The sequence below is a fragment of the Vipera ursinii genome, assembly GCF_947247035.1.
Source record: "Vipera ursinii genome assembly, chromosome: 7".
Lineage (NCBI taxonomy): Eukaryota > Metazoa > Chordata > Lepidosauria > Squamata > Viperidae > Vipera > Vipera ursinii.
Genome location: NC_139521.1, coordinates 63,265,081 through 63,286,521, shown reverse-complemented (window position 1 = coordinate 63,286,521; position 21,441 = coordinate 63,265,081). Strand labels below are relative to the sequence as shown.

The 21,441-nt window shown below is 37.7% G+C and overlaps 1 long non-coding RNA gene across 1 annotated transcript; it reads right to left on the bottom strand.

Moving 5' to 3' along the window:
- Positions 1-16,743: 16,743 nt before the first annotated feature.
- Positions 16,744-20,655, bottom strand: LOC310643613. The gene is made up of 3 exons (XR_014493102.1): positions 20,594-20,655; positions 18,925-18,976; positions 16,744-18,182 (listed from the first exon to the last, which is right to left on the bottom strand). It is a non-coding gene; the product is annotated as an uncharacterized lncRNA (long non-coding RNA).
- Positions 20,656-21,441: the final 786 nt, after the last annotated feature.

Sequence of the window (21,441 nt, the reverse complement as noted above, 5' to 3'; positions counted from 1 at the left end):
TGTAAACAGAAACTGTTTTTCTCTGATAACACTGAGATTCTTCACTCTATTACAAACATTGTTCAAATTAGCTGATGATTGATTGATTGATTGAATGATTGATTAGCCCTTGGGCCATATCAAAGTGTGAAGTTCCAGAAACAAATTATTTCTAAAATTTGATAAAAGCAATTTAAAATGGAATTAGATAAAATACAATTTAAAATGAAATTGGAATAGAATACAATAATTTAAGATATAGATAAAATAGGATAACATTATATTTCGGTGTCATCCCTATAATCTGCCCCAATCAGTCCCACATGTGCAGATCTCAACTGGACCATTTTGCTTAAGTACTGTGCAGTGTTATAAAGGTTATTTTCAGATTCTGGCTGCACATAATTTGATATGGGGATCCCAATGGGTCATTTGTTGTATATAGACCAAGGTACTTGTCTCTCACCCTCTTATACAGGCAATAATCAAATAGGATGTGAGCCAGGTCTTCTATCTCTGGTGCTCCACAAATGCAGAGACCTTCATTGTAGGGTATAGAATGGAATCTTCCATATCTGACCATTGTTACCCATCTTAATAAGGATAGCTATGTCATTTTGTGTTTCTATATCCTTAATTCTTTGGGCAGCTCTTTTTTAAAATTGTTCTCCTGTTACACAAGAGTCAAGAAGGCCACAGCTTCTTACAACATGTTTTAGTTTGGTGATCCAGGAGATTTGTGATTGTGATTTTATTTGCTCTACTAGACATAACTTGGGGAGTCTATCAGTCTCCATTTCATTGACTTTGCACTAGTAGTTATATGCTCTATTTTGGGATAATGCATGAATTGTATGAATTCCCAATTCAGCTCTAACTGCTGGAGCAGATGTTCTTAGATCTACACCCAAAATACATCTCAAATGCTGGGACTGTGTTTGTTCTAGGACTGTGGTTGAGTATAGACCCCAAACCTCTGCTCCATACAAAAGCATAGGGGTAACCTTAGCTTTATATACTTTAATTAATGGGGCTAGGGACCCCGGATAACTATGATTCTTTAGTTTAAGCAGTAAATTCACCACTCCATTGATGATGGCAGGCCCAAGATCCAGTCTTGGAAAAAGTTATGCCTAAACATACAAAGGTGTTAACCTGTTCAATTGGTTAACCATCTAATTGCCATCTATGTCTCTGTTGATGTTTTCCAAACACCATGATTTTTTTATTTAGATTTACTAATGGTTAGAGAGTTATCCTGGCAATAAGAGCTGAATCTTCTTAATAGCCTACATAACCCTACTTGTGAATACAATAATAAAATCATATCATCCGCATAGAGCAAGCTGTTACAGTATGTATTTAGGATCATCTGCATATGTACTATGGAATCCTTCATTAATCCTGGCAAATCATTGATATATAAACCAAATAATAATGGGGCCAGGATATTTCCTTTTTTAAAATTCCTTCATTTTTGTTCTTGGAAAGCTGTGAACTTTACAGAGACATCAAGTCTTTCCATAATTTTTGTTGACTAAGTCCTAATAGAGGTACTCCTTGCTTAACAACTGCCCTGTTTAGCAATCCTCTGAAGTTATGACAGTGCTGATAAAATAACTTCATGGCCATTCCTTGCACATGCAACTGTTGTAATGCTGCCGTGTGACTGTCATTTGCATGTTTCATGGCTCCCAACAAGCAGTCAATGCAGACACCAGCAGTAAAACTGTAAATCACAGTCATGTGACGTCTTGCTTAAAAACTTACAGCAAATCTTTTAATGACTACAGTGAAAGTGGGATTGCTGTAATCATGTGATGTCTTGCTTAATTTAGCAACAGAGTTGCCAGTCCTAATGGTGGTTTTAAACAAGGATGATCTGTAAATGTATTGGGATACAGAGGAAGGGAATATTATATTTATTTGACTACAGTTTTCTCCATTGACTTTCAGTTAAGAAAGTGGAAGAAGCACTAATGTGAAATACTGAGTTAGACTATTACTTATAAAGGGATAGCAAGCTAAGAATTTCCTCTGAAAAATACCAAAAATGACATCCGTCCTTACATCCACACTAGATCACATGTTCTGAGTCTCAGTCTTCCATATGCTGGGATTGTCACCATTATTGCCACAAGATGTGCATGTATATAAGTGTGTGTATATGAGCCGTGGTGGTGCAGTGGTTAGAATGCAGTATTTCAGGCTAACTCTGCCCACTGCCAAGAGTTCGATCCTGACCAAATCAAGGTTGACTTCCATCCTTCTGAGATTGGTAAACTGAGGAGCCAGATTGTTGGGGGTAATATGCTGACTCTGCAAACTGCCAAGAGAATGTTGTAAAAGCACTATGAAGCAATATGTAAGTCTAAATGCTGTTGTTTTATATGCACACACACACATGCATCAGCATGTATTAAAACAACCCTCCTCCAAACACTAACATACATACTGTGTGCTATTATGTAGCTGATATTTAGATTCTAAGCCAGGGGTAGGCAACCTCGGCTCTTTTATGACTCATGGACTTCAACTCCCAAAATTCCTCAGTCAGCATAGGTGGCTCAGGAATTCTGGGAGTTGAAGTGTATGAGTCATAAAAGAGCTGAGGTTGCCTACCCCTGTTCTAAGCTGTCCAGATACTTTCAAGAAAAGCTCTTACACCATTCAATTCCAATCGTAGTCATCAGGAAATTCAGAAATCTAGATTTCTGAACCAGAATTGGATGAGGATTTTCTGTAAGGCAGAGGGGTGGTTATATATGACAAATAAACAAAAAAAATTTAAAAAAAATATATAGGATCCTGGATCAAACCAATGATTTCAGAGGGACAATTCAAAGAGTACATTCGGCTAGTCTGCTAAATCAAGGGCCATAATAAGCAACTTGTTCATGCTGTCAGTTCTGTATTTTAGCATCCAGTAACCCTTCAAAATTAAGTGTCCAAGAAGACCACAGACCTAACTGATCTCTCTGTAAGAATTCTATTTGTCTGCAGCCTGGATAGGACAAGGCTGAATCTGGCCTACTGAGATTTTGATTTTGCTTCTGTCAGTGCAAGATTGCTTCTGTGAAGCTGTGAACAGTCCATCTGAAGACCATTAGAATATGTTGAACATGAATATTCCTCAGCAGGAAGGACAGTTATGGAAAATGGATTTGCAGTTCACTGAAGGATGTTACTGCAATATCTATTAGTATTAAGAGACTAGAGTGAAGGGACCTCACAGCCATATCTGCGTGAAATTCATATTCTAATAAGGAAGCAAGGAATGTTCACTAGAGGGCAATTACGATGTGAATGTTTAAACTGGCATCCAATGAATAAGAAAGGTTTTTAAAAATAAGCATGCATCCAGCCTGAAATTTCACACCTAGCCTGAAATTCCACACCTACAAGTACAGGCACAGCAGAGTTAAAATGGCGGTAAATATCAGAAAGATAGGCTTAAGATCCAGAAGTATCTGGATAGACTTGAACATTGGGCATTATCTAACAAAATGAAATTCAATGGTGAAAAAAGTAAAGTTCTACATTTAGGCAAGAAAAACCAAATTCACAAGTATAGTATAGGTGGTACCTTGCTCAACAATAGCAACTGTGAGAGGGATCTTGGAGTCCTAGTGGACAATCACTTAAATATGAGCCAGCAGTGTGCAGCAGCATCCAAAAAAAATAATACGGTCCTTGGATGTATAAACAGAGGCATAGAATCAAGCTCATGTGAAGTGTTAATACCACTTTACAATGCCTTGGTAAGGTGACACTTGGAATACTGAATCCACTTTTGGTCACCACCAGGGCTTTTTTTTTTTGTCATAGAACACTCAGAATGGAGTTCTGGCACCTTTTTTGAATGGAACCTTGTAGGGTAGGCAAGGAGGATTGTATGACATGTGTAAGTTCCGGCACCTTTTTCTTTTACAAAAAAAGCACTGGTCACCACAATGTAAAAAATATATTGAGACTCTAGAAAGTACAGAGAACAGCAACAAAGATAATCAGGGGACTGGAGGCTAAAACATGCAAGGAATGATTGCTGGAATTGGGTATGTCTAGTCTAATGAAGAGAAGGATGAGGGGTGACAGGATAGCAGTGTTCCAATATCTCAGGGGCTGCCACAAAGAAGAGGGAGTCAACCCATTCTCCAGAGCACCTGAAGGCAGGACAAGAAGTAATGGATGGAAACTAACCAAAGAGAGAAGCAACCTAAAGCTAAGGAGAAATTTCCTGACAGAACAATTAATCAGTGGAACAACCTGCCTCCAGAAGCTGTGAATGCTCCAACACTGGGAAGTTTTTAAGAAGAGACTGGACAGTCATTTGTCTGAAATGGTATAGGGTTGGACTGGATTACCTCCAAGGTCCCTTCCAACACTATTATTATATTTATTATTGTTATTATTAACTGTTTTTGAATGGATAGAACTACTTTTGAGGTGTTGTATCCTACCTGTAGAGGGACGCGGTGGCTCAGTGGGTTAGGACGCTGAGCTTGTCGATCAGATGGTCAGCAGTTTGGCGGGTCGAATCCCAAGTGCCATGTAACAGAGCAAGCGCCTGTTACTTGTCCCAGCTTCTGCCAACCTAGCAGTTCTAAAGCACGTAAAAATGCAAGTAGAAAAATAGGGACCACTACGGTGGGAAGGTAACAGCGTTCCGTGGGCCTTTGGCGTCTAGTCTACTGGTAACGGTATTCAAAGCACTCCATGGCATGGGGCCGGAGTACCTCAGGGAACATCTGCTGCCGGCATCAAGCTCCCTGCGCCCTGTGCGTTCCCACAGAGAGGGCCTCCTCAGGGTGCCACCGATCAGAGAATGTTGATTGGTGGCCCCCAGGGGGAGATCCTTCTCTGTGGGCGCTCCGGAGCTGTGGAATCAGCTACCGATAGAGCTCCGGATGGCGCCCGATCTTCGCTCCTTTCGCCGCGATCTCAAGACATTTTTGTTTGTACAAGCCGGCCTAGCCTGAGGGGGAGTGTTGGGGTTGTTTTATCTTTTGTTTTTTAATTTTTCTGGGGGTTTTTAGCGTTGTATTTATATTGTTTTTAACTAGGGCAATTGTTTAATCTGTTTTTAATGTTTGTATTGGTTATTTTATTCTGCCCTGTGAACCGCCCTGAGTCCTCAGGGAGAAGGGCGGTATATAAATGTTATTAAATTAAATTAAATTAAATTAGTCATGCCGGCCACATGACCACAGAGATGTCCTTGGACAAGCTCTGGCTCTTCGGCTTTGAAACGGAGATGAGCATCGGCCCCTAGAGTCAGAAACGACTAGCACGCATGTGCGGGGGAACCTTTACCTTTACCTTATCCTACCTGTAATACTCTTGAGGATATCAGTTCTGGGATGCCAAAATCTAGTTGTCCACTAGAAAGCATCAGTGTGACAGAGAAGAGCCAAAGCTTTCACCATCACCTAGCAATCACCCACATTTTTTTCCATACTAGATTTGATGGTTCTAGTTGAAGGTAAGCATATAATGATTAAAACATCATTTCAAACATTCTTGGGCAGGCATACAATAACAATTTTCTTCTCTCAACTGTTTTGCCCAATTTTAAAGGGAAAAAGAAACTTCATGTTCTTTCCTCCTAAGATACCATCACAACTTTAATTACTAGTTTGTCATCCTCCCTTAGGGACAGCTTTTTGTTGTCATCTCATTGCCAGTTGCATTCCCTTATCAGCTCTTTTTCTTCTTCTTGGCTTCCTCCTGAGTATCTCAGTTCCATTGCAATGTGGCCCACCACACATTCTCTATAATTGTTTTCCCTCTAGGCTTGACACAGCTCATCTAGATGAGATTTTTCTCTCTGAAATGTTTTTGTTTAACCTCCTGCGTGTTGGGGGGGGAAACATGAGCCAAACTCATGACAGTCAGTGCAGATAGATATGGCATCTGCTTATCCAAATCACACACTCTGTGCTTATATGAAGACTATTCCCTCCACAACATTTAATCAGTGCTAAAAAGGGGATTTTTAGAAAACAGAAAAGGTTAGTTAAATAAAAAATGTGAGATCAACAGAAAGAAATATTGTTAAGAAAAGGTCAGCAATTTTAAAGGTCATATTAAATAATAATACAGGGAGGGCAACTTTAACCTCTCCCCTTAATTTTAAATTCACAGGGAAAGACTGGTAAGAAATTTGCCAGTTAGGAAAATAAATGGAAAAAGAGAATATCTTCATAGTGTTCAATACAACCTATTTTTCATTCCTTTAGCAGTAACCTTATACACACACACACACACACACACACACACATATGTATATGTATATGTATATATATGTATGTGTGCCATCTAAATAGTTAACATTTGACACATATCTCCCCTTGCAGAAGCTAACAAAGCGAGAGATCCTGTGGCTCAAGAGGTAAAAACAACTGCCTAATGTGCAATCAGCCCAGGTTCGAATCTCAGAAGGGTATGGCTGACTGATGAAAACTAATAAGTTAGAAATGCATTTCAGTCTCCCTTAATTCTTTGTTAGTAATTTACACAAAATATATGAGCTGTCCGGTGTGACTACTGCCTGTTCGATGGCCTTCAAGAAAACAGGAAATAAAGGTTTGCCCCATGTTTGGGGCCTAGCAAGGTAATCTAAATAGTTAACATTACACCCACACCCACACACCCACACACACCCACACCCCCCCCACACCCACCCACACACACACACACACACACACACACACACACACACACACACACACACACATATATATATATATATATATATATATATATATATATATATATATATATATATATATATATATATATATATGTAACAACATCTGCTAAATCTTGGCCAATGTATAAATCTAAGTAGCATCAGATTATACTGGAAGACACCAGCCTAGGAGATTGGTAGACCAAGAAGTCAAACAAACAACCTAGAAGGCGGTAGCAAACCACATCTGCACCCTTCCAAGAAAACTCATGGATGTCCCAAGGAGTGAAAACTGACTCCAGGGTGATTTTACTTTAACCTTTCAGTAAGTTATCCCCACAGTATACATTTTTAAGGGTAAGCCTTTTCACAGAAGCAAAATGAATCATGGACTGAAAGGGAAGAAATAAACGTTAAAGATAATGCATTTCAAGTAAGTCAAATACTCTGAACTTTGATCATTTGAATTATTGATTTGAAGATTCAGGGATAATGCACAACAGCTCATTTGTTACAGAGCAAGTACAGCAAAGCTTTAAATTGATATCTAGGGAGATTCTCAGTCATCCTGCTCATGGTTGTCCCAAAGGTGCTTTCTTTTTACTTTTTTTTTTCAAATGGCAACTGGAGGGTTGTTTTTTTCTTTTCCTTGAAGACATTTCCATTCTTATCCGAAAAGCTTCTTCAGTCCTGACTGAATGGTGGAAAATGGAAGGATTTATATTCTTTCCAGTCATCTGACTGTTAGCTCTCTCTCTGAGAGTCGTGAAGGCCACTTGGGGGTTTATCTGTGCCCTCAGGGTCACCTGAATCATGCAAATGGGTGTGGAATCATGCAAATGGGTGTGGAATCATGCAAATAGGTGTGGAATCATGCAAATGGGTGTGGAAATCATGCAAATGGGTGTGGAATCATGCAAATGGGTGTGGAATCATGCAAATGGGTGTGGAATCATGCAAATGGGTATGGAATCATGCAAATGGGTGTGGAATCATGCAAATGGGTGTGGAATCATGCAAATGGTGACCCTGAGGGCACAGATAAACCCCCAAGTGGCCTTCATGACTCTCAGAGAGAGTGCTAACAGCCAGATGACTGCAAGGAATGTAAATCTTTCCATTCTCTCCCATTCGGTCAGGACTGAAGAAGCTTCTTGGTTGAGAAATGAAATGCCTTCAAGAAAAAACAAAGAAAGTCCAGTTGCCTTTTGGAAAAAAAAAACACCTTTGGGACTTTAAATTGAAGCTTTGAACCTGAGTTCCGGGCAGCCTTATTGATTAATCTATCAATAGCCACACAACTGGAATCCAGTTGCAGTGCACTTAATTCTCTTATTTTGGAATCCATAACTTCTATCTTCCTCTTGGGAGTGAGGGAGTGAGGGCAATATTTCCTTTATCTACACGGGTTATAGCCTATGTGGTGTTTTCAGTTATACTGGCTACCAGGACATGGTACTGATTGGTTTATTGATTGGTTTCATCCATATTAGGAATTATCAGACATATGTAATTACTCCACTCAATGAATATTGAAGCCAGCTTTACAGGTTTATGTGACCACTTTGTAAAGTTGGCTAGATCTGGCTATTTACAGTAAATAATATATTTATGTTGGCTTTACTACCTATAATGGCCAGCTACCTATTTCTGAAAAACAAAATCATGAACAAGATGATCCCTCCAAATTTTTCTTAACTATAAATCCCAATATTCCTCAACATTGGTTATTCTGGCAGGGGGTGATGGATACTCTGATTCAGCAGCAATTGGGAAAATTACTGGCTTCCAGGGACAAAGAAAAAAGCTAGTTTATGGTTTTTATAATGTACTTATGAACATTATGCTCCCATTATGCTAATATTGAATCAAATCCTTGGTATTGCTTGAACAGTTTCCTGAATCGGTATCAAGTTTTTTGTAGTAAATAATTAAAACAGGTTGCATTCCAATCCTCACTTTCTTTTCCAAATATACAAATCCAGCCATATTTAAGTGGATGTATAAGATATAACTGTAGTCAGTAGTAAGCTAATTTCTCTGAGACCTATTGTCTCTTAATGATGTAAAGGCTTATACTCTTTCAATGCACACACACATACACACTCACTCACACACTCACCCCGTGTAGATTTAGAAGTGCCATTAAATTCCCTGTTGCTTAGTTACTCAACACAAAGTATAGGGTTGAAACCTTAAAAGCTAATTAAACATAAAATGAAAATGATGGTTTTCTTTGTTTTTTAAAAATAATATTTAGTTGTTTGCTTGTTAGATTCATCTGTCCCCTCTCCAATGCTCAACAATTCTGGGAAGTGAATAAATTGTTAAAAACATTACAACAGGAAAACAACACAAAACAAAAAAGAACAAAGATAGTAGAGATAATAAACTCATAGGCTGTTGTGGGAAAAATAGGAGGAAGAAGGAATATTACATTTAGAGAGCCAGTTTGATCAAGTGGTTAAGGCACTATACCAGAGATTAGGAAGCTGCGAGTTCAAGTCCCATTTTAGCCATGAAAGCCAACTAGGTGACTTTGGGCCAGTCAATCTCTCTCACCCCAACCTACCTCACAGGGTTGTTGTGTGGGAAAAATAGTTGTTAGTTAGTTGTAAAAATAATAAAGGTGGTATACTAAATAAATAAACAAATAAACAAACTCAGTTGGGAATTCTTTTTTTAAAAAAAAAGAAGAAGAAGAAAGGGGGATTCATTCAGGCTTGCCAAAGACCTGAATAAAAAGGCAGAGCTCTACAGCCTTTTGAAACACCAGTAAGACGGAAGTCATTTGAATCTCAGGGAGAAACAAAACTTGGATATTATTTCAATTATTTATTTTTTAAACCATAGATTATCAACATATAAAAGCATAATATACAAATGAGAACTTCATAAACCAAAAACCTAAAATTGTGCTGAAAATCTAATATATCAAGACATGATCTGGCTTGTGTACACTAAAATTTTCAGGAATTGTATCATCAGTAAGAAGGCATTATATTATATATATATATATATATATATATATATATATATATATATATATATATATATATATATATATATATTAAAAAAATGAAAGAAAAGGAAGAAGACTATAAAGGTAGTGAGCATGCATTTATTTAGTGACTAAATTATAGTGGAAGAGATGCCACAAAGGTATATTAGTTATTAACTACCCCAAATTGGAAATACTTGTTTACAAGGTTGGATAACAAACTTCTTTGAAATTGTATATGTTTCCGTATAAAAAATAAGTACACTTGCAAATATTATCCAAACACCTCTACCCCCAGCCCAACAAATCTATAGGTGTACATTTTAAAATATAGAATAAAAACCCAGAATCTAAAGCAGCCTGGATCAAAAATCCATGCATGTGTTTGTCCCAAAGTCAATAAAATTCAGTACCTCAGAAATCTCTGTATTCCATTCTGCTAAAACAATGACAAAAAAGCAGAAACCCTGTAAATATTACCACTCTTTGTATTTTTATTGTATCTGTATTAGCAATTAATGAGAAATACAAGTCTTAAAATATGTACATATATATTAATGATAGATGGATAAACAGACAGGCAGATAACAGATAGATATAGATATTTGGTAAATATAAATATACTGTAGATAGATACAAATTGAGATAGATATAGACATAGAAATTAGATATACTGTATATAGATGTGGAGATATAGTACATATTTCAATAGTAATTGTGTCAGATACCTATGTAGAGAATTGTAACTATTTTAGTTTAAGCAATATATTACAATATTTTCTTTTTCTTTTGTTTTTTTTCACTTAGAAAACCCACTTTGTATGTGTTTCTTTGACAATGTAAGTATGTTTATCTTTGTCTTTTTTTCCCTCCATTTTCATTATTTTAAAAACAATAAAAAATAAATTTAAAAATGGGAGTAAAATGCATTGGACAATTTAACTCAACACCAATTTGGTGTTCCCAACTACCACTTTCAAAAAATTCTAACCCAAATAATAGATACTACGCTCAATGAATTTGGTACTTGTACATGTGGTTTTGACTAACTCCAGTAGAAAAATTCAGGAAAGTATTAAAAATTTCTCTCATAGTGCTTTTGTCTGAAAGGTACAGATTGGAACAATTTGTCAGGATATTTTTATATATTCCTTTACTTCAGGGAGATAGTCTATCACTTTCCTGTTTCCCAGGGTAGGATCTAGCAGGAGAAATGATCCATTTTTCCTTTCATTGCAAAGAGAAATGTCCAGTAAATAGACCACACTTGAGTATTTTATTCAGTTCACAGTAGGAAAGATTGTTTCCCAGCTTGAAATCTCAGGATGAGCCCAGAGTTACTTAGTTTGAAGGTAGGGCATGCAGAAGTTATAATAAAGACTAGAAACTGTGGGTGCTACTGCTGTTTTTAATGTAAAATGTAACCGTTTTCACGAAGCAGAGATTTACCATCCACATATCTTTGTTGTGTCGCACAACAAAGACAATTGTATAATTAATCAGATTTTTGAATGTACATCTGAAAATTAAAATAAATCCTGTGTGAGCCTTTCACAAGAAACCTGTAATTCATGCATGGTTGGATTTTGAACATATAAGATGTGAATGAAATCTTTGTTGTATTTGGCCAACCAAGCTTATTCATTTCCAAAAGAATCAGATATTGCTTATGCTTTGATCCATTATTGTCTGAGTTGTATAGAATAGGTGCCTTTCTCTACAAAATTGTTCAAAAACTAGAATGTCTTCTAGTTTCTCTAATTTTCTTTCTCTGACAAAGTTTTCTTTTTCTAATTCAGCCTAATTCTGAAATTTACTTTCTGTAATGTTGCAAGGAGTGGGTAACTATGGCCACTTTTCAACCTTTGGACTTCAACTCCCAGAATTCCTGGCTCAGGGATTATGGGAGTTGAAGTCCACAGGTCATAAAGGGGCTGTGGTTGCCCATATCTGGGATAATGAGTACTGGGGTCATTGCTTTTGTGACCTTTTCCTCCCCTTCATTCTGCAGTTTTCCTGGCTGAGTATGTTGCTTCCTCTTAAAAGAAATATATGGCTTCATGGTGGGACGCGGTGGCTCAATGGGTTAGGATGCTGAGCTTGTTGATCAGAAGGTCAGAAGTTTGACGTAACAGAGTGAGTGCCTGTTACTCGTCCCAGCTTCTGCCAACCTAGCAGTTCGAAAGCACGTAAAAATGCAAGTAGAAAAATAGGGACCACTACGGTGGGAAGGTAACAGTGTTCCATGCGCCTTTGGCGTCTAGTCATGCCGGCCACATGACCATGGAGATGTCCTCGGACAAGTGTTGGCTCTTCGGCTTTGAAACGGAGATGAGCACTGGCCCCTAGAGTTGGAAATGACTAGCACGCATGTGCGGGGCAACCTTTACCTTTACCTTTTTATGGCTTCATGACTTATTTCCTTTAACTGAAATTTGGGAAGCCAAGACAGTGTCAGATTTCTCATGTGATTTATGGATCCAGCCTTTTGCTAACCACAGTGAACTCAAAGACCCCAGATACTACCACGAATTTCACCAATTTTATCTTTTCTTTTGGGGAAAAAAAGTAAGTGGGGGGGAACTCTTCAGGATAGCAATTTTTTAAAATCAAATTTAATTATATGTAAAAAAGTTCCCTTATCACCTTTATGAGTGTCTTAATCTTGGGTCCTCCACTACAGACCTCAGATTTGAAGATTCTGCACAGAATTTTAGTTTACATAGCAAAATTTCTTAAGCTTCAGAAACTAACTATATGTGTTGTTTTCTTTTTATTACGGTATCTTCATAACATTCATTTTCTTAGGTTCTTATAATTGAAATAACACAACTAGCGAATTCTGCCACTCTTTTTTTGAACAAAACATGCTGGTTTATTTAGACTAGTCCTTATATTATCATTAGCTTGCCACATCTGATTAGTTATATCAAATGATACTGTTTTTATTTACTGGCACTTTCCCATCAGACTTTGTATCATGATATTATCTTGTTATAACATTCCTGATTGGGTGAGATAATCTGTGATAAATACAGGAGAATTAGGAAATGAAGAAAGGAATTGTCATGAGGTTATTGAATATACAAGAAAAAATATCTATCAAAATTATTTTAGATTATAATGAATATTTACACTAGATAACTGGAAAATAATTGACACACACATATATAATATAATCTGTGTTATAATTTATGTTGACTTAGCTGGGAATGTGCCTCATTAAATTTAAATAGGCTTCCTTCTGAGCAGATAGTAAAGAACAGTCTTGGGTCTTCCACTACAGACCTGGGATTTGAAGATTCTGCACATAATTTTAGTTGTTCCAAGTACTGTACTCTTGGACAGAGAATTTTGGGATCTGTTGGAGCCCCTCTTCCAACTTAGGAATCACAGCCCTGAGTCCTCTTACCACTACTGGGACCTCTTTGGCCTTTATTTTCCACATTTTCTCCAGTTCCTGGTACTTCTCCAGTTTCTCACACTCCTTCTTCCTGATATTGCTACAGCACTACATCTATCACCATTGCAGTCTTCTGTTTTTTGTCTTAACAACTTCCAGTGTTGGAGCATTCACAACTTCTGGAGGCAGGTTGTTCCACTGATAAATTTTTCTAACTGTCAGGAAATTTCTCCTTAGTTCTAGATTGCTTCTCTTCTTGATTAGTTTCCACCCATTGCTTCTCATCCTGGCTTCAGGTGCTTTGGAGAATAGCTTGACTCCCTCTTCTTTGTGGCAACCCCTGAGATATTGGAACACTGCTATCATGTTACCCCTCATCCTTCTCTTCATTAAACTAGACATACCCAAATTCCAGCAACCATTCTTTATATGTTTTAGCCTCCAGTCCCCTGATCATCTTTGTTGCTCTTCTCTGTACTCTTTACTCTTTATCTATATTTCGTGTGTGTGTGTGTGTGTGTGTGTGTGTAAACGGATGTATTATATGTGTGTGTGCATGTTTGTGTGTGAATTTGTACTATCCACATCTATACTTATATTATGCATATTCTCTGTGTATGTGTGTATATAATATATATAAGAAAGAAGGCTGAAAAAATTTCTGGCACAAGATCAATTTTCAAGGTCACAAAGATTGCAGATTAATTTTTCTTGAGACATATTTCACTGCTGATATAACTGGGAAACAACTACAATGATAACAGCCGACCTCTGGCTATACTGCTATGTCCTTCAGCATTACACACTGTTGAGCTGATGTTGTATGGCTCCTATCCAGTAAGCTTCCATTTCAACCGTATCTCCAACAAATGACTGTTTGGAGTCTGTGCTATGAGTTGCTTCCTTGAAACTGTTTCATGACTATTTTACTAATTATCTCGAAAGCTTCTTCTACAATGGGAAAAATACAAAGCTTTTTAAATAATTCAAGGAAAGCTATATATACAAATCTAAATAGGACTAAATAACAAGATGTATTTATTTCCTAAATATATAGATGGATTAAAATAAAACAAAACCTAAAAAAAGTAATATTTTTCTATGCCTCTACAATACAAGAGTAAGCTTTACCTACAATTTAGAGGAGAATTATTCAGAGCAAGACAACACCAATATCTTACTAGAACATGCTCTACTGAAATTCGTCCACAGATTTTGCATGTCCCTTTTTCCAAGTGTGCTAACTTAATATACTAGATTTGTAATTGTTGTTTCAGTGACTAAACAGAGGAGAATTTGAGATGTAAATTCTCTCTGCTTGCAAATCCTGGCAAATCCTCCTTTTATCAAACCTAAGTCTCCACAGCTAATTCTGCTGTCCTTCATTTTCTGTTCTTCACAGGTATATTTTCAGGAAGAATAGGGAGGTTTTTAGGAACACAAAGTTTATTTAACTCTTTGACTCACAAGTAAAAATGATGCATTTGCACCTGAGGTTCACACTTCTTATCATTGTTAGGGACCTCTTTGTCTCTTCAGTCCAGGAAAGCAGGACTAGCAAAGTAGATTGCTGTAAGAAATCGGTTTGATAGTTCTGAGTCTGCTTTACACACGCTTGAGAAAATATTCAAAAACGTTGGAACATTCCAATTGGATGCCCCATCATTTAAATATAATAATTAATTAATGTAATATGCTTCCTTGCTTCCTTTGAGAAACAATATGATTCTTTTAAGAAATACTGAACTCTGTCATTCTGCAAAGCATTGGACTTTACTGAAAAATATGGGACAATTTCTTATGCATTTTATGTCTTAGCCTAGATTGGCTAAGTTTGCTGAATTGGGGAAATTCTATTTAGGAACATAGAACTAACCTAATCTTTAGTCCCCTCCCCCTCTTTTTTTCCCCTAAAAGAACAAGTTCTTTTATGCAAGAGTCAACTCAGCATTTTCTCAGAAATGACAAACACCCAATGTCCTGAATCCATCCAGAATGGGAAAAAAGACAAGCCATGAAAATGAGGACATGAGAACTATAAAACAGAATCCAGCAGCCTGAAAAAGGTAGGTCAGTACCAAATTAGCACTGCCTTCTTAGAAACAGAGCAACCCTTTTTTGTCCAATCTAACATACTTAACTGCAGAGGCAAATAAATATGTATCACTGAAGCAAATATGTTAGCAGAGCAATGAATTAGTTCCAAGGGAGTTCTAAATAATCTGCTGAACACTGTAATTAATATTAATCTAAGTCCTTGAGAAAACATAATCTTCAGATTCAAGATCCTGAGGTGGCCCCTTTCTCTCTGTTTTTAAATAATTGCAGAGGAAATTTAATGGCTACTAAGAATACCCTAACCCTTTTTGACAGCAAACAAAGAACCGAAGCAAAACTGAAACCTGATTTCAGCTACACTTAAGGGAATAAATATGTGTCTATTGGGTAGGTGGGATTCCCCATCTGAGAGACTGTTAAAAACAAAAGCATTGTTTAGTAATCATCCAGTGTTACATGTGTGAGGAATAGATAGAGTTTCCTGAACAGGGTTATGGTTTACTGAACAGGATGTCTCTTAGAAGACACTGATAATATAATACTAATGGATGGGAAACATGGCATTTGTTGTCTTTCCACATGAGATTGTAATTTATGCAACATTTTTATACACTCCTCATGGGTTCTAGGACAATTCAGTGTGGCCAACTCACCATGGCAAACATGCCATGGCCAACTCACTGTGACCAACTCATTGTGGGACAACTCACCACGGGACAAGAGTTATACTAATATTGAAGAAATGGTGGAATAGAATCATTAAATAAAGGATGTAAAAGGAGGGACAGAATGAAATGTGAATGATAAAAATTGCTTAATTATTTTAAATACTTAACTTGAATTGTTGAATTGTCCTGCAGCGAATTGACCATACTGAGCTGGCCATGGAGCATTGGCCATGGCAAGCTGGCCATGCCAGGTTGCCCTATTCCATCCTCATGTTATCGTCCTATTGTGGTATACAGCACAAACAGGAAAAAAATGTTTTTAGAAAAATCAGCCAAATCACATAAGGTCATCACTTCTCATGAGCTTACGTATATGAAATAGTCTGAAGTCTTTCACAAGAATATCAAAATCTCGCATTATTTTCCCTAAGAACCTCAAAACCTTGTAGAGAAACATAGGCAGAACTTTGCAAGGGCCCAAAAATACAGAAGAGATACTTTAATTTGAATTTAATTTGGAGCAGAGGGAGGGAGTTAATGCCTCAGTAGCATAGTCACAATTTTCATGTTGAAACTATGATTGAGCCTGTCTGTGAGTTGTGAGGTTAAGAAGTTTTCACTGTGTCTTCTGACTGCTAATGGATCTTCATGGAGGCGCTCTGCTAGTCTGTCTGTGTGTAGCCTACATAGCGGCTGTTGCAGTCTTTGCACTGTATGTTATAGATGATTCCAGTTTTTATTTTTGGGGCTGCTGGATATTTTGACTTACTTAAGATGTTTTGGAGGATTTTAGTTTGTATACTACAGTTATGCCAAGTGGTTTTTTTGTGATATTTTTGATGTATGGTAGTGCTATCTGTTATATATTTAGTGTTATATGTTAAACTGACAGCTCAGCCGGGCATCAGCTGTGTAACACCCGGCAACAACAGGTGGTGTCAAACTCCCGTCCTATTGGTCAGGCCATTCTGGCGGGACCCTTTAAGAATGTGGATTGGCTGCTGGCTTGCCGGCAACAGTATTTAAAGGAGCTGAGCTGTGGAGAGTCTGTCTGTTCCATCCACAATAAAGCTGAGCACTAACCCGCTGTCCTGTCATCTGTTCCTGATCGGTCTACCCACGATACTTAACAGTGGCAACGAAGGTGGGATACTGCTTTTGAGCTGAAGCACTAGCTGAGTCACTAAGAGCTGAAGCACGAGCGAACCGCAGGAAAGGAGGGAAGAGAAAATTCTCCCGACTAAAATTCCTTCCCGGCAAGAGCAGTAACCGGACCAGGACAGAATGACCCAAATCGGACACGTCCGCGAGTTTGATGTCCGTCACCCAGGACAATGGGTGCTGGATATTTTGACTTACTTAAGAGGTTTTGGAGGATTTTAGTTTGTATACTACAGTGATGCCAAGTGGTTGTTTTTGTGATATTTTTGATGTATGGTAGTGCTATCATTTCCATAGTTGTGTTGATGGTACTATAAAGTGTTGAGTGGGCCAGGTACTTTTTGATTAATTGTATGGGTATCCATTTTGTTGGAAGATCTATAGAAGGTGTGTTTCATTGTTCTTGTGTTCTGGGTTGCTGCAGTGCATTTGGAGTTGTCTGAATAATGATCTTGCACTGTTCCTCTTGTGAGAAGTTGGGTTGTTACTTTGCTAATGGAGCACTTGGTTATATCGGTTGTTTTTCAATACTTTTGGCTTTTTCTAATTTGCTGCTGTTTTTTTTCTGCTGGTGAAGATATCCAAGAAGGATAGTGTGTTATTGTTTTCTTCACTTATGATTTTTTTTTCCTTTGAAGATGTTATGATTGTTTCATGTGTCTTCTGTAGTTGTTCCTTTTTTATTATGAAGAGATATCAAATACATACCAGATCCATAATTTTGATTGTATGTGTGGGAGTGCTATAATTTCTACATTGCGGTCTCTGCTATGAGTCCTGAAAGCAGTGATTCCCTGGGTGTTGATAAATTTTGTATAGTTAAATACGGTACATTTATTTGTTGGTGTATTCCCTCTTGCTTGTGTGATGACTACTAAATTTTCTAATTTGCCCTCTGAAAACTAGGGAAGTTGTTTCAAGCTTCTTCCACACGTAAGGGAGTATATGACATTCCTCCTCTGTGTCTCCACAATTTTGTGGATTACAGTTTATCACTTGTTTCATCCCCAGAGGAAATACTGTGAATTCTTTTCTCCTGAGCTATGAAGCATTATTTGCCTACTGATGGGAATACAGACTTTGTCTTGCCTTCCAGCTTACAGGATTTCATTCTGTCCTCTGGAACCAAGGAACTGGCTGCTATCCTCTTCTTCTGTAGCTATTCCAAGTGATCCCTTTGCAATTTCCCACTGGTGGTGGTTCTTTCAACTTTATTTTCATCTGGTAATATGGAAAAAAGAAAGAAGTAGTGAGGACACTCTACAGCTCTGGGAAATCACTTAAGAGAAAATGAGAGATGATACAGGAAGCCATGTGTTAAAACCTTATTTAGCAGTTTTGAATATATACACGTTTGTACCTGTATTTGTAATTCAGGATTGAACTGTGGGGCCCTTGGTGCTTCTGAGCTTGGCTGTTTTCTTGATGAAGTTTCAGTACCCAACTAGGTAACATCATCAGTGCTAGCTGAATAATGAAACCTCTTCAAGAAAACAACCAAGCTCAGAGAGTATAAATATATTTTATGCTTCTCAACATTTGGAATCCTAGACTTTTTAATATATTTTTTTGCTTAATACTTATAGTAATGAACATTCTCTATATCTTATTATACATGATTGTGTGCCAATGAACAAGACTCAGTTCCTATACACTGCACAGACAAATGCTAGCTATCATAAGCTTCTTCTAGTAATAATTTATAGTTCTTTAAACAACTCTTGATTCCATCTATTCTTATTATAAGTTGTCTTTCCCTTCTTCCCTTCCATCAACCTTGTCAAGATTAGCTATTTTTTCCTAGTCTCTTATCTACTCCCAACACATGTATATGAGTTTCTTCTTGCAGATCATCACATCAAGAGAGCAATAAGTCTCTGTTTGGACCAGATTGATTGTTTCTTTTCACGGTTCATAGTACTCTAAGTAACCATTGCCAGATCCATAATTCAAAAGCACTCACCTTCTTTATCTTGCACTTTCTCAATGTCCAACTTCCACAGCTGTATATCACACTCCGGGAAAAAAAATAAGCATTATTTTAACTATTGTGATCTTTGTTGACATATAAAAATGCTTAACATTCATGGTCAAAGTTTGTCATTGCCTGTTTGCTTATGATTGATCTCCTGTCCAGCACAGTGCTTATTTTTTTATTTATTCTAAAGTCGGGTCCAAAAGTTTGTCCCTTGTTGTGAATTTGTCATCTTAATAATAACCTTAGCCCAGATATTTTTCACCTTCCACTTTTCATTCACATGAGGTCTTCTAAATCTTCTTTAGCTTTTAGATAAGGAAGTGGGTGTTACCCACATTGTTAAAGGAGCCCGGTGGCTCAAGTGATTGGAATGCTGGGCAGGAGATAAGCAAGTCTGAGTTTGAGACCTGAGAGTTGCTGTAGGGCAGCGTTGAGTTCTTGTCTTTCAATCCAGATTCTGCCAGGGATATGAAAGGATCCTCCAGCTAGGCCTCCTCACAGCAACGGTGATGTCACCGGCTAATCCTCTCAACCCAGAAGCTCCTCAGTGCATCTGACTCAAGTGCAAACCTTCATAGTTCAGACTGTTAGTGTTTCAGCCTCCTAATCTAATGCTAGCTGATATCTCTTCCAAACCAGTCATTCTTGCAATACATTCAGGTCAAATTTAAAGAGACATGAGGATAATAGGTGTCCTACTCTCACTTCCTTTTCTATTCTGAATTATTCTGTTTCTTTAATTTTAATACTTAGAATAATTTCTTCACTGTTAACGTTCTTCAGAAAAATGATCAATTTTGGGGGAGTATGGTTAATACTAAGGGACGCGGTGGCTCAGTGGGTTAGGACGCTGAGCTTGTCAATCAGAAGGTCGTCACGGGTCGAATCCCGAGTGCCGCGTAACAGAGTGAGCGCCTGTTACTCGTCCCAGCTTCTTCCAACCTAGCAGTTCGAAAGCACATAAAAATGCAAGTAGAAAAAAAGGGACCACTACGGTGGGAAGGTAACAGCGTTCCGTGCGCCTTTGGCGTCTAGTCTTGCCGGCCACATGACCACAGAGACATCCTCGGACAAGCGCTGGCTCTTCGGCTATGAAACGGAGATGAGCACCAGCCCCTAGAGTCAGAAACAACTAGCACGCATGTGCAGGGGAACCTTTACCTTTACCTTTATGGTTAATACGCTGTACTGCAAATCTTTGAAAACTTGCTGAAAAATCATTGACAGTCTGTTCAAAATCATAGGCATCCATTACAAGACATTATAATATTGGAATGATGACGTATACATGACATGATGTTATAATTCATGCAATATTTTCCATTTTCAGAATGCTCTTAGGGTTTAAGAGTGCGCAGGCTGGTTGCAGCCACACCAATAACTACAGCTAGAACTAACATGTAAGGAAAAGCTATCTTGCCACTTTCAGTGCTGAACCAATCATATTGTTTTAAATATTATAGCTTGTATAAAGAAGGAATTTTCAAGGGGAGATTCACCAAGTACTGATCCAAATAAGCCATGCAACCCTCATATGGGTCAGGATCAAGCAAGCTGACTAACTTTGAGCTTTTTAATCAACGTACCCATTGATTAATAAGTGAAAGCACCATATTTAATCAACCCAAAAGCTTTTCAATGTTTGACAGCTCACCTTTTTTATGAGACACTTAAACATTATCCTCTGTATGCAAAAGTAATGAATCATAAAGCAGCTTCATCTAATAATTGTGTATGGTTTCTGGAAGAAGATAATAAGAAGGAAGGGGGGAAATATCTAGAGCTGTTCTTTGTACACTTGCGTTCTCTCACCCACACACCTTTGTATAGCAAAATTTCTTAAGCTTCAGAAACTAACTATAAATGTTGTTTTCCTTTTATTATGTTGTCTTCATAAGGTTCATTTTCTAAGATTCTTATAATTGAAATAACACAACTAGCGAACTCTGCCACTCTTTCTTTGAACAAAACATGCTGGTTTATTTACACTAGTCCTTATATTATCATTACGTTGCCACATCTGATTGGTTATATCAAATGATACTGTTTTTATTTACCTTTACCTTTATAGGAAATATCAATTGTGAATGTGCAGATGGCCCTACTGTCTTTGGGCTCTTGCAAAGTCCCGGATGCAGGGTCATGAAAGGCCAAGCAAGGAAAATACCCAATGTCCTATCCCACCCAAGAAAACACAATAACTTTAGGGAAACACCCAAAAGGGAACATGTTTGTTACTTCTGCTCTCTTATCTACAGTATGCCAGACTTACTGGGTGAAATCTTTATCGTATGCGTGTCCGCTTTGCTGGATGGCCTGCTTATATAACCAGAAAGAATAAATACAAGTATTTCTTGTCTTTCGAGGCTGCTCTCATTTAGAGGAGCCCGTCATTTTGTTCAGCTGATTAAAAATGTAAAGCTTGAAGGCAACTTCTGGTTTCCTGGATTTTTTACCAGCAAAACCTCATAACCTGGATATCGATAGTAAGAAATATCTATG